This window comes from Oryctolagus cuniculus, chromosome 20 (assembly GCF_051225735.1).
Source record: "Oryctolagus cuniculus isolate XC-2025 breed Fujian yellow rabbit chromosome 20, ASM5122573v1, whole genome shotgun sequence".
Taxonomy (NCBI): domain Eukaryota; kingdom Metazoa; phylum Chordata; class Mammalia; order Lagomorpha; family Leporidae; genus Oryctolagus; species Oryctolagus cuniculus.
The window spans coordinates 17,971,704-17,982,886 of record NC_142886.1 but is presented as its reverse complement, the minus strand read 5'-3'; positions in this window follow the sequence as shown (position 1 = coordinate 17,982,886).

Genomic DNA, 11,183 nt, shown 5'->3' with positions numbered 1-11,183 from the left:
AAACCATCCACAGTGAACGAGGCATAGAGAGGAGTCACAACAGTAAATTAGACACTCATTCTAAATCTAGGGTAGTGACCGCTGACTGTGTTTGGAAACCTGAGACACCAGAGGGCTACTGATCTCTTCGGAGTGTGAGCAAAGTAGATCGAAGGCCATGAGAATTTCAATGCTGAAGCAACCAAGCATCAGTAGTCACACAGCCCTGGGGGACACGGGCCTTTCTTGGTCTTTATCATTTCTTCCACAGTGAAAATCTTGACTGGCCCCTCCTTCAAACGCCCAGTTCTACAACAAACTCATTCAACACCTGGTCATCAAATAGCTTCTTTGGAAAAATATCTTCCTGCCCCCTGTTTCTTCCTATTATTTCTGCTTGGAATCCTTCCCCACCCTACAGCCCCACCCTCTCCCCAGTGTTCCATTCCCAAAACCCTTCCTTCAACCCTGCATCCAGAGCCATCTCCTCTGGAATTGTTTGCTTCTCTCTATATATACTCTACTCCCTCTTCCTCCCAGTTAGAGACTGAAATTCCTCAAGGTTCTAGAAATTTTCTCTTGACACTCTTAAATGCTCCTATGCAATCCCATAGCTTCAGTAATCATCGTGACTGGCTCAGTTCTAAACCAGCTTGGTCCTCCTTAACTCTCTGCCACGCCACACTAGCCCTCTGACTGCCAACTGGAACCCACTGACATAGCTGACCTGGCCTAACAATAGTAGCATGTCCAATTGCTAGTCCACCCACAAACCTCACTTTCCTCTTCAGGAAATATGAGAGCTCTTGAAAAAAATTTATGGAGGGGCCAGAGTTTGGCACAGCAGTTAAGAGGCACCTGCATCCCAAATTGGAGTGCCTGATTCAAGTCCTGACTCAGCTCCCCATTCCAACTTCCTGCTGTATGAACCCTGGGAGGTGCATGATGATGGCTCAAGTACCTGGTCCATGCCACCCACAAGGGAGACCCGGATTGAGTTCTGAACTCCTGGCCTGGCCCATCCCCAGCTGTTCTGGGCATTTGGGAAGTGAATCAACATCTCTCTTTTTCCAGCTTTCAGATAAAATTAAATATTTTAAAAGATAGTAGGAAATTAAAATGTAGGTTTATTCTGGTACAAAATTTTTTTAAAAGATTTATTTATCTGAAAAACAGAGTTACACAGAGGCAGAGAGAGAGACCGTCTATCACTTCACTTCCCAGATGGCCACAATAGCCAGAGCTCACTGATCCGAAGCCAAGAGCCAGGAGCTTCTTCCAGGTCTCCCACGCAGATGCAGGGGCCCAAGGACTTGGGCCATCTTCTACTGCTTTCCCAGGCCATAGCAGAGAGCTGGATTAGAAGCGGAGCAGCTGGGACACGAACAGCGCCCACATAGGATGCCAGCACTGCAGGCAGCGAATACCCACTATGCCACAGCGCTGGGCCCCATCTTAACCATTTTTGAGTGTACAGCTCAGTGGTGTTAAGTCCATCCACAATGTTGTGCCACGGTCACCACCACCCATCTCCGGGGCTTTCATCAGCCCAACCAAAACGCTATAACCGTTTGACAACAACTGGCCATCTCCCCCTCCCTGTAACCTCTGGTAACCTCTCTACTTTCTGCCTCTGGAATTGACTCTTCTAGGTAGTTCATAGAAGTGGAATCCTTTCGTATTTTCCTCTTGTGTCTCTTCTAGCATAATGGAAAGGATTTTTATGTCTCCAAATGTAATGCTTAAGAAATTTTCAAAGCACTGTAATAATATAAAAAGATCATCAAAGCCTAGAGTGCGGATCTGCGGCCTATTTAATAGTGGTCTGATTTCCATAATTTATCAAGAATTCCTACAAATCAGTTGTAGCAGCAATCCAATTGAAAAGCAAGGGAACCATGGGTACAAGTAGTTTCTAGAAAAAGAGATGCCTGGCCAACAAACATGGAAAGAGTTAAACTCATAATAAAAGAAATAAGAGCCACATGAAATGCAATTTGTCAGCAATTGGTAAAGATCAAAAAGTTTGTAAACATTGTCACAGAAGAACATGGGGAAATGGTCATGAAGCACAGTCCATGGGATTGTGCACATTAAATTTATTACATTTATTAAAGTTCATTGTAAATTTCCTTGACTCATCATTGGAAGTATAATAAGCAGATATATAACCTTAAACTCTATATAACAGGGACTGGCATTGTGGCATAGTCGGTCATATGGCTGCCTGCAATGCCAGCAAGCCATATGAACGCCAATTAGAACCCAGCTGTTCCAGTTCCAATCCAGTTCCCTGTTAATGTGCCTGGAAAAGCAGCAGAGGATGGCCCAAGTGTTTGGGTCTCTGCCACCCACACTGGAACTGGATGGAGTTCTTGGCTCCTGGCATCTGCTTGGCCCAACCCAGGCCATTGTGGCCATTTTGGGAGTGAACCACCAGATGGAAAATCTCTCTCTCTCTCTCTCTCTCTGCCTCTGCCCATCTGCCTTTCAAATAAATAAGAAATAAATCTTAGGGAAAAAAAATCACCAAGAAAAATAGCAGGGGTTAATGGGGAAGGGAAGTTAAAGACTTAACCATTTGCCCTGGTTTTATCCAGCTCATGTAAACCTTTAGTTTTCACCATAGTTATCTTTTGGGAGTGAGATAACAGGAAAATAAGGAGAGAGAGGTTCACTTTGCATTCTGTACTTTATTTGCTTCGTATTTCCATACCACGTGTATTTTCCAGCCTTGGTTGTATACATACTGAACTGTCTATGCTAACAAGCATTCCCTGGCAGGGGTGGGGAATGTCCGGGCCACAGGCCATATAAGGCCCACAAAACATTTGGTCTGGCCCTGCCAAGGCAACTGCAGGCAGGACTCAAAGTTAATTAAATCTACAGCAGACTAAATTTGTTTTTAAATCAGCTTTTTTATTCTTTTTTTTAAAGATTTATTTTATTTATTTGAAAGAGTTACAGAGAGAGGTAGAGACAGAGAGAAAGGTCTTCCATCTGCTGGTTCACTCCCCAGATAGCTGCAACGGCCGGAGTTGACATCCGAAGCCAGGAGCCAGGAGCTTCTTCCAGGTCTCCCACGCAGATGCAGGGGCCCAAGGACTTGGGCCATCTTCTACTGCTTTCCCAGGCCATAGCAGAGAGCTGGATCGGAAGAGGAGCAGCCGGGACTAGAACTGGCAGCAGGCTAATTTTTAAGTTGATAAGTTTGTATGATGTGTGCCTTATGTTACAAATACACACATAGCCCTTGGCAGAAAAAAGGCTACTCACCCCTGCCAGACAAGAGAATTATAAGCTGGGTGGTGTTTTTTTTTTTTTTCTTTGTTACTGTTCTGCAAGAAGAAATAGTGTCTGTGGGAATGGGGATACGCACAGAGGATGACAGAGTGACTGCGGGTAGAAGCCAGGGAGCCTGAAGAACACACATTCCGATCACTGTCCTGCCAGGAACCGTGACCCTGGTTGAGTCACTTTATATCCTGTGCCTCAATGTCCTCATCTGCGAAGAGGACGATGACACCTGTGCCCAGGGGCAAGAGAGTGAGTACAGGTGCAGGGCTTTGAGTGGTTCCTGGCACTGGCCAGCCATTCTTGGTCAATCCTTCCCCTCCTTTGCCGTTCCATCAGATATGCAAGGCTCCTTGTGAAATCTTATTTTATCAGTTTCCTCCTTTCCTTCCCTCTCCTCCTCTCTCTGCTGGATGTGGGTTCTTACTCTTTTAACCCTTCTGTGTCCTGGTTAACATCAATTTTACTTGTCTTTTGGTTGCCTCATAGACCATATGCTCTTTAAAGTCAAGAACCAGGCCGGCGCCGCAGCTCACTAGGCTAATCCTCCGCCTAGCGGCGCCGGCACACCGGGTTCTAGTCCCGGTCGGGGCGCCGGATTCTGTCCCGGTTGCCCCTCTTCCAGGCCAGCTCTCTGCTGTGGCCCGGGAGTGCAGTGGAGGATGGCCCAGGTGCTTGGGCCCTGCACCCCATGGGAGACCAGGACAAGCACCTGGCTCCTGGCTCCTGCCATCGGATCAGCGCGGTGCGCCGGCCACATCGCGCTGGCCGCGGCGGCCATTGGAGGGTGAACCAACGGCAAAGGAAGACCTTTCTCTCTGTCTCTCTCTCTCTCACTGTCCACTCTGCCTGTCAAAAAAAAAAATAAAAAATAAATAAAAAAAAATAAAGTCAAGAACCACCTCTTAACACCTTCCCAGCAAGCAAAGATTTGCTGAAGTACATTGTATTGAATGTAGTATGTCCCAGAGCATAAATAGTGAAATACTTTGAAGTTATCTAAGAGCTTTTTTCCACCACCAGACTGCAAGATTTTCGAGATGAAGGGACCATATCTCATTTATATATCCCCAGGGCTAAACCTGTCGCATGGCTGGCTCTCAGTTAACTGTACCTGAACCGTGAAAGCACACTGAACCAATGGGAGCAGCTTGTTTAAGGAAACACCCAATAGAGAAGTGATTTCCTGGGAGGAAAGAAAAGTTCCTCTGTACAGAAAATGGGTAAGATGGAACACTTTTAAAGAAAAGCTGAGGGGCCGGTGCTGTGGTGTAGCGGGTAAAGCCGCCGCCTTCAGTGTCGGCATCCCATATCGGCACTGGCTGCAGTCCCAACTGCTCCACTTCCCATCCAGCTCTCTGCTATGGCCTGGGAAAGCAGTAGAAGATGGCCCAAGTGCTTGGACCCCCGCACTCGCCTGGGAGACCCTGAAGAAGCTCCTGGCTCCTGGCTCCTGGCTTCAGATTGGCACAGCTCTGGCTGTTGTGGCCAATTGAGGAGTGAACCATCAGATGGAAGACTTCTCTCTCTGTCTCTCTCTGCCTCTCCTTCTCTCTCTGTAACTCTTTCAAGTAAATAAATAAATATTTTTTTTAAAAAAGATGCTAAGAAAAGCTGAGCCATAACACCCACTTCTCTGCAACATAATTAAAAGAAGAATTCCCAGAATGGAAATTGGACTCCTGTCTTTTTTTTTTTTTGACAGATAGAGTTAGACAGTGAGAGAGAGAGAGAGAGAGACAGAGAGAAAGGTCTTCCTTCCGTTGGTTCACCCCCCTAAATGGCCGCTACGGCGGGCGCTGTGCCAATCCGAAGCCAGGAACCAGGTGCTTCCTCCTGGTCTCCCATGCTGGTGCAGAGGCCCAAGCACTTGGGCCATCCTCCACTGCCTTCCTGGGCCACAGCAGAGAGCTGGACTGGAAGAGGGGCAACCGGGACTAGAACCCAGCGCCCATATGGGATTCCAGAGCCGCAGGCGGAGGATTAGCCTAGTGAGCCGCGGCACCGGCCCTGCTGTCTTCTTATAAGTAACTTGTTAAATCATTCGTAAGCCACCTACATCAGACAGGACCTCCAGAGCACCATAGATATTTTGAGCCAGAAGGGATCATAGAGTCCATGGAATACCTGCCTTACTTTATTTTTTCATCCATTTATTTATTCAACAAGTATTGGTTAAGGTTATATTGTGTGCCGCGTACTGGAGATAGAAAGATGATCAAATATACAAAGTTTGTATGTTTTATATACTACTTGTTGTAGTCCTATATAGTAAATGTGATAGCAGGAAGTGAGAATGGTAATGAGGGCTCAGGGAGGCCAGTGAAGGCTTTCCCGGGTGTGGTTCACCCCCCACAGACACGCAGGAGCCCCGCCCCCCATCTGCTGTTGAACTTTCTGTGCACCCAGTTACCCTTGACCGACTACAGACTGAAAAGATTAAATGGAAAACCCCAGAAATAGCTCATAAGTTAATTTTTCAAGATTTATTTATTTGAAAGTCTGAATTATAGAGAGAGGAGAGTCTGGGCCAGGCCAAAGCAAGAAAGGCAGAAATAGAGAGAAGGAGAAAGAGGGAGGGAGGGAGAGAGAGAGCGCGCGCTTCCATCCACTGATTCACTCCCCAAATGGCTGCAACGACTGGAGCTGAGCTGATCTGAAGCCAGGAGCCAGGATCTTCTAGGTCTCCCACATGGGTGCATAGGCCCAAGTACTTGGGCTTCTTCCACTGCTTTCCCAGGCACATAAGCAGGGATCGGAAGTGAAGCAGCGGGGACTGAAAACAGCACCCGTATGTGATACACTGCAGGTGGAGGCTTAACTTTTTTTCTGTTTGTTTATCAATATTTTATTGGTGACAAAGAGCTTAAAACAAATTGACCAAAAATAAAGTTACATTTTCTTGGTACAGATGCTCTTCCATTTGGAAACCTCAGGCTGCGGGGAGGCAGGGGCGTGGTGAGGCGCCCCCGGCAGGCAAAGCAGGGGCACGGCACCAATAAATAAGTCCTTGCTGGAAGAAGGCAGCCTGCGCCACCGCCACCCCCCAGGCTTGGGGGTCAGGTGTGGGCCGGCGACAGGGATGGGGGCAAGGAGTCCCATCAGGCAGGGAAGAGCCCTCAGCTGGGGGTCGGGGGTGAGACCACCGCCCACAGAGGCTTAACCTTCTACACCACAGCGCTGCCCCATCTGATCACAAATTTTAAATTGCACTGCATTCTAAGTAAGTATGATGAAACCTCCTGCCATCTCGCCGTCCTGCCAAGATGGGAATCGTCCCTTTGTCCAGCATACTCACACTGTTTATAGCACCTGCCTGTTCCCAGATGGACTTGTTGTATGGCTGTGCTTTTAGCCTGTATGTAGTGCCTAACACAATGTCACAGAGGCTCCAACAGTCACCTCACTTAATGTATCTCACCACATAAGCATTGCATTGTCTCACATCATCACATAGAGAAGGGGCGAGTATAGTACAAGATGTATTGAGAGAGACAACATGCACATAAATTCTTTTTAAGATTCATTCATTTATTTGAAATGCAGATTTGAGAGAGGGAGAGAGAGAGACCTTCCACCTACTTGTTCATTTCCCAAATGGCCACAACTGCCAGGGCTTGGCCAGGCTGAAGCTAGGAGCCAGGAGATTCTTATGGGTCTCCCACACAGGTGCAGGGGTCCAAGCACTTGGGTCATCTTCCACTGCTTTCCCAGGTGCATTAGCAGGGAGCTGTATCGAAAGTGGAGCAGCCATGACTTGAACCAGCACCCATATGGGATGCCAGCATTGCAGGTATTGGCTTAACCCACTGCACCACAACACTGGTCCCTCACATAAATTCTATTGCAGTACATTATTATAATTGTTCTATTTATAAGGATTTATCTGAAAAGCAGAGCAAGAGAGAGAGAAAGAGAGAGAGGAAGAGACAGAAATCTTCTATCCACTGGTTCACTCCACAAATATCCTCAACAGCCAGGTCTGGGCCAACCCGAAGCCAGGAGCCTGGAACTCTGTTGGGGTCTCCCATGTGTGTAGTAGGTGACCAAGCACTCGTTCCTTCTTCTGTTGCCTTCCCAGGTGCAATGGAAGGAAGTTGAAGTCAGGAGCCCAAACTGGGAATCAAACTTAGGCACTCTGATATGGAATGGGGGTTCTCAACTGGCATTGTATTCAGTAGGCCAAATGCCTGCCCCTTGTTATTATTATTATTGACAGAGTGTGTGTGTGTGTTTATGTGTGTGTTCCTATCCATTGGTTCACTCCCCAAATGCCTGCAATGGCCAAAGCAGAGATGAGATAAAGCTGGGAGCCAGAAACTCAATCCAGGTCTCCCACATGTGTGGCAGGAACCTAGACTTGAAATGTCACCTGCTACCTCGAAGGGTCTGCAACAGCAGGAAGCAGGCGTCAGGAACGGAGCTGGGAATTGAAGCCAGACCCTGCAGTACACGACCTATGTGTCTAACCAGCATCTTAAATGCTGGGTCAAATTCCCAGCACTTACTAAGTTTTTTTTTTTCTTTTTTTTTTTAATAAAGGAGTGATCTGATGGTGGCCCCCAGGAAATCTACAATTTTTAAAAGATTTATTCATTTATTTGAAAGGCAGAGTTTATAGAGAGGCAGAGGCAGTGAGAGAGAGGTCTTCCATCTGCTGGTTCACTCCCTAAATTGTTGCAATGGCTGGAGCTGCGCTGATCCGAAGCCAGGAGCTTCATCCGGGTCTCCCATGTGGGTGCAGGGGCTCAAGCATTTGGACCATCTTCTACTGCTTTCCCAGGCCACAGTAGAGAGCTGGATAAGAAGTGGAGCAGCCAGGACACGAATGGTGCCCATATGGGATGCCAGCACTGCAGGTGCTGGCCCCAAAATCTACAATTTAAGAGACAGGCAGAGGAAGAAGAACCTGAAGGGAGGTCCCAGGGGGAGGAGGAGAATCAGGAGAACAGAGGCCCTGGAAGCCAACTGAGAAAGTGTTGACTGGTTTCCATACGGCTCCTTTCACTCTTAAAAACCAGCGAGGCCAACAAATATCAACAGAAACAGAAAGTCCATCTTTGCTGACAGCAGGAGACAATTGGTAAGGAAGATTCACAATAGAAGACTAAAAAGTGGATGGTGGCCGGCGCCGCGGCTCACTAGGCTAATCCTCCGCCTTGCGGCGCCGGCACACCAGGTTCTAGTCCCGGTCGGGGCGCTGGATTCTCTCCCGGTTGCCCCTCTTCCAGGCCAGCTCTCTGCTGTGGCCAGGGAGTGCAGTGGAGGATGGTCCAAGTGCTTGGGCCCTGCACCCCATGGGAGACCAGGAGAAGCACCTGGCTCCTGGCTTCGGATCAGCGTGGTGCGCCGGCCACGGCGGCCATTGGAGGGTGAACCAACGGCAAAAGGAAGACCTTTCTCTCTGTCTCTCTCTCTCACTGTCCACTCTGGATGGTGTGGCCCTTCTGCTGTGAGATATGGAAAGGAGGACGTGATGAGTGGACCCAGCTAACTGTGTGGGTTTGGTGATAAAAGGTTGAAGGAGTTTACATCTGCTGACTTCTATGAAGGTACTTCCAAACATTTATGGAAAACCAGTATTCAAGGATAAGTTTAGGGGTGAGCATTTGGCCCGGTGGCTAAGTCACCACTTGGGAATCTTGCATTTCATATCAGAGTGCCTGGGTTTGAGTCCAAGCTCTTTTTTCAAGTCCGACCTCCTGCTGATGCACACCCTGGGTGGCAGCAGATGATGGCTCAAGTACTTGGGTTCTTGCCACCCATATGGGATGGAGTTCTGGGTTCTTGTTTTCTGCCTGGCCCATCCCTGGCTTTTGCAGACATTTGGAGAGTGAACTGGTATATGGAAGAACTCTGTCTCTGTCTCTCTGTTCCTCTCTTTCTCTCTCTCTGTTTCTCTCTCTCTCTCTCTCTCTGCCTTTCAAATAAAATAAAAATAAATAATTTTTAATAAGTCTTTTAAGTTAATTTTGGTTCAAAAATTATAAATTCATGCATATGAGGGGTCTTTAAGAAATTCATAGAGAAATGCTTCTCATGGGAAAACTATGCATGGATTTCAAAGTTTTGGCATCAAAATAAGCTTATCTTTTTATTCCAGTTTCCCACAGACTTTCTGACATACTCTCATGTATTCCTCATGAAGTCAGAGAAGAAACCACCTGCTAGCAGTTTAAGGGGAACTGGTGAGCTGAGTGGCCTGAGCAGATGAAGAGGCTATGAACAAGGAGACCTGGAAGAAGCTCCTGGCTCCTGGCTTCAGATCAGCCAAGCTCTGGCCAATGTGGCCTTCTGGGGAGTGAACCAGCAGATGGAGGACCCCCCACCTCTGCCTCTGCCTCTGCCTCTCTGTAACCGTGCCTTTAAAATAAATAAATCTTTAAAAATTTCTTAAAAGATTATCTGTACTGGGATATAAGGGCAGTTATTCCAGTGGATGCTGAAATCAAGTGAAGACGAAAGGTCTTGTGGGTGGAGGAAAAACAAAACAAAGCAGATGTCAACATTTCTCTGGGCAGAGGAGGAAATGAGGGTGATGAAAGTAGGCCAGGACAAAATCTGCCTTAGACAAGCATTAAAGGTGAATAAAATGGGTCCAAAGTGGTTGAGAGCAGTGTTAGATGATCGCACTGTATAAAGGGTCCACATAATGCTATTGTATCAGTTAGGGCATAGCTATAAGCACCAGAGGACAATTTATTATGTCATTTAACGTGATGGCTCAAGGGAAGGTAGCTCCAGTCTTGGTTAATGCAGCGACTCACTCTTGCATCATCAGTAGGCCAGGTTCCTGCTAACTTTCCCTCCACCATCCTCAGCATGTGAGCTTAGTCTCTGGGCTAGTTCAGCTTCCTGCTTGTGGATGCAAGATGATTGTGCCAGCGTAGGGTGTCACATTCAACCTTGACAGCTTCCAACAGAAGGCAAAAATTTCCTCCTATGCATCATTTTTTAATCAATGAAGAAACCTCTTCTGGAAACTACCAGGGACACTTTCCACATCCATTGACTGTGCCTCCATCCCATCTCTTCTGTGACCAGTCACTTGCAAGGGCAATACGATCATTCAGGTTACCTTGGACCCAGCAGCATGTCAGAATCTCCTGACCTTCAAAAACACTGTTCCAGGACCAGCACTGAAGCACAGCAGGTTAAAGCCCTGGCCTGGGCTGGCGCTGTGGCGTAGCAAGTTAAGCCCCCACTGCAGGGCTGGCATCCCATATGGGCCCTGGGTTGAGTCCCGGCTGCTCCTCTTCCAATCCATCTCCCTGCTTTGGCCTGGAAAAGCAAGTTCTTAGGTCCCTGCTCCCACGTGGGAGACCCAGAAGAAGCTCCTGGCTCCTGGCTTCAGATCGGCCCAGCTACAGACATTGTGGCCATTTAGGGAGTGAACCAGCGGATAGAAGACCTATCTCTCTGCCTCTCTGTAACTCTGCCTTTAAAATAAAATAAATAAGGCCGGCGCCGTGGCTCATTAGACTAATCCTCTGCCTGTGGCGCCGGCACCCCAGGTTCTAGTCTCGGTCAGGGTGCCGGATTCTGTCCCGGTTGCCCCTCTTCCAGGCCAGCTCTCTGCTGTGGCCCAAGTCCTTGGGCCCTGCACCCCATGGGAGACCAGGAGAAGCACCTGGCTCCTGGCTTCAGATCAGCGCGGTGCGCCGGCCACAGGGGCCATTGGAGGATGAACCAACGGCAAAGGAGGACCTTTCTCTCTGTCTCTCTCTCTCACTGTCCACTCTGCCTGTCAAAAAATAAAATAAAATAAATCTTTTTTAAAAATATTAAAGTCCTAGCCTGAAGCACCAGCATCCAATATGGGCGCTGGTTCAAGTCCCAGCTGCTCCACTTCTGATCCACCTCCCTGCTGATGCGCCTGGGAAAGCAGCGGAGGATGGTCCAAGTGCACG